Here is a 3444-nt window from a genome sequence, read left to right on the forward strand (position 1 = left end):
GTGCGTACGTCAATCCTTGAGGGTGCTACAGTGAGAACTCCGCTCTGCACGGGTAGATGAAGGACGCAGCTCCACAGGAAGGTCAGGTGCCCCGAAAATAAGTGTTGCCTCAGTTAAAGGACTGAATATAATTAACCACAAGAAAGAGAAATAAAAAGGAAAAGGAATGTAAAAATAATTAAGATAAGTTTCCTTTTATAAATGAACAAAGGACTGGAATATTTCATCTTTTTTCTTTCTTTCTCATTGTTTACATTTCTGCTGTTCAAGTGACTGATATTCATACAGTGTTAAGTTAATGTTGTGATGAGTAACCTGTGTATTGTGCATATGGTGGGCTTCAGCAGTTGCTGTATGAAACAGTATTACTGGCTTGGACAAGATATGTAATGTGACTTAAGTATACACGTTAAGTGATGTTTAAGGAGTAATAGTAATTACTGTGCCTTAAAGTTGTAACAGTAAATGTAGATTAATATTAATTTGCTCCTCAACTACCAAATCAAATTTAAGCTGCTGCACCTTTACATTAAGGCTAAGTAAGATATACAAAAAACCCAAACCCCTCCAACAATGGCAGAGTTTGAGGCTAATCCAGAAGTCAGTGAAAAGGGTGATGTGGAACAACTCTCTGCAGATGAGCAACTACAAGCAGTTGAAGGCACAGCTGATGATGTTTCTACTACCTCACAAAGAGCACGACAGAGCCAACGAGTCTGTACATTGACGGAAAAGGGCAAAGAACTGTACGGTGAGCACATAAAGAAGGCTGCACATCGTTTCAGTGTGCGCTATGAGAAGTGGAAGGTTGTCATTAAGGATGCCAAAGGAGCTATAGATGGTCAATGCTCAAAGGATCTGCTACAAGAACATGTTTCCAAGGTTTTGAGTGCTTCTAAGGATGTGAATGCAGCCTATGATGACTTGAGACGTATTGAATCTCCAGATAGTGACACAAGACGAAGGATGGATACGTGTGAAGCCATAACAAAGACAATTATCGAATCTGTAAGAAAGTGTCCAAGCCCAAGTAGTGCGGAGGTTCAAAGAGATGAAGAACTTTGGAAGGACGCTGAGTCTTCATCTAAATCCGTAGCCTCAGATGTGAAAAGTCAAAGGGATGAAAAATGGAAGGAGACTGAGTCTATGCCTAAGTTAGAAGCCTCAGACAGGATGAGTGTTAAGTCACACCACACTAAGCTCTCTTCTCATTCGAGGATTTCCTCTAGACACTCCAGCCGGCTCTCGGCTAAAAGATAAGATGCAGCTGCTGAAGTTGCAGCAAATGAGGCTGCTCTCCAAGTTCTGCTTGAACAAGAAATCCATATGAAGGAAATTGAAAGGCAAGAAGCAGAAATAGCACAAAGACAAAAGGCTCTAGAAGCTAAGCGCAGAGAAATAGAGCGACTTGAGACTGTAAAAAAGCTGAATGCAGCAAAGGCTCGACAGCGGGTGTATGAACAAAGTGAATGTTCAGATGAAGAAATATACAACCTACTTCACCACAGATCTGATAAGAAAAATTAAGTCAAGTCTGAAAACAATGACCAGCATATGAAACGGTGTTCCTCGCCACGAAATGTGACACCGCACCGAGAGGTGAACACAGAAGATCTGGTCAAAGCATTTGCAGTGTCTCTTAATGCAAGTCGTCTTCCGGTACCAGAGCCAACAATATTCAGTGGCGACCCTATCAGATATAATGATTGGAAAATTTCCTTTCAGACTCTGATTGACAGGAAAAATATACCAACTGAAGAGAAGACTTATTATCTGAGGAAATATGTAAGTGGACCTGCAAGGAAGGCAATAGAAGGCTACTTCCCGCTTGGCACATAGTCTGCATACTATGCAGCATGGACAGTTCTCGAAGAGAGGTATGGCAATCCCTTCCTTGTAGCAAAGGCCTTCAGAGACAAACTTGACGCATGGCCTAAGATAAGCTCTAAAGGCGGTATGGAACTTCAAGCATTTGCTGACTTCCTTTGCTGCTGTAAGACAGCCATGTCGCAAATGAAGGGGCTTGAAGTGCTCAATGACTGGAATGAAAACCAAAAAATGCTCGCAAAACTTCCAGATTGGCTTACTTCAAGGTGGAACAGAAAGGTTACAGAAGTGCAAGAAGAGACTCACACCTTTCCAAGCTTCAGCCAATTTGTAGATTTCATCTCACGGGAAGCCAAAATTGCCTGTAATCCCATAACATCTCTCTTTGCTCTGAAGCCAAGTGAAACTGAAGGGGCAAAAACAGCAAGGAACAGAGGCAATGGAGCAAAGGTGCTAGCAACTAACTCAAATGAAAGGACTGTTAGTGCTAGTTGTGTGTACTGTGAAAGGTCGGGTCACAGCCTACTTAAGTGTAGAAGGTTCATAAATGAGAGCATTGTTGAGAGACTAAAGTTTGTTCAAGACAAGAAGTTATGTTTTGGCTGTCTGAACTCTGGTCATCGCTCCAAGGATTGTGAAGGGAGAGAAACCTGTGACACATGTAATAAAAGACATCCAACATGTCTTCATGACAGTCGCACGAAGGAAGAAAGAACAAGGAGAAATCCACACAAGAACAGTGACAGGACAAGACAAACAAACGCAGATGTCTCACAAGACAACAGTGTCACACCAACAACAAGTGAAGCAACTTCTAACAGAGTCACACAGAATGTTGACGACACTCACACATCTTCCATTATTCCAGTATGGGTGTCAACCAAAGGTGAGCCAGAGCATGAAATTCTTATGTACGCGCTCCTTGATACACAGAGCGATACGACCTTTATTCTTGAAGAAACGGCACAAGCTCTGCATATCAAAGGTGAATCGACTCAGCTAAAGCTCACTACTATGTCTTCAAGAAACACAGTTGTGTCCTGTCGCAAGCTCTCAGGTCTACAAGTCAGAGGGTTCTACTCAAATAAGACCATTTCCCTACCAGTGACGTATGCCAGAGACTTTATTCCCGCAAACCGAGATCACATTCCATCGCCTGCAACAGCTAAGGCATGGTCTCATCTTGAATGCATTGCAAGTGAGATCGCTCCACTACAAAGTTGTGATGTTGGTCTGCTGATTGGGTACAACTGCCCCCAAGCACTTGTTCCTCGTGAGGTTGTGTCTGAAAAGGAAAATCAGCCGTTTGCGCAAAGAACTGATCTGGGATGGAGTATTGTGGGTTATGGCAATCCATGTCTCGATTATGGAGACGCCTTCGGAATAAGTCACCAAGTCATTGTGAAGGAAGTGGTGCCTGACATTAATCCCTCTTCAAATCTCACCAACAAGGTTCACTATGTCTACAGAACTCAAATAAAGGAAATGATCTCTCCCACAGAGGTCCTAAAGATGTTGGAGTCTGACTTTGTTGAGAAAGCACCAGAAGACACAAAGGTCTCTCAAGAAGATCTCAAATTTTTAATAAGGATGAAGGCCGGCATTAGGCACAAGGAG

At 42.6% G+C, this 3444-nt stretch overlaps 1 pseudogene; it reads left to right on the plus strand.

The window, feature by feature from the left end:
* The first annotated feature begins 573 nt into the window (after window positions 1–573).
* Window positions 574–1808, plus strand: LOC146558601 (uncharacterized; annotated as a pseudogene).
* The last annotated feature ends 1636 nt before the right edge of the window (window positions 1809–3444 follow it).

This window comes from Mchenga conophoros, linkage group LG15 (assembly GCF_057382185.1).
Source record: "Mchenga conophoros isolate Kocher_MC1m ecotype Shallow Benthic linkage group LG15, M_conophoros_male_GT1.1, whole genome shotgun sequence".
In the NCBI taxonomy this organism is placed as follows: Eukaryota; Metazoa; Chordata; class Actinopteri; order Cichliformes; family Cichlidae; genus Mchenga; species Mchenga conophoros.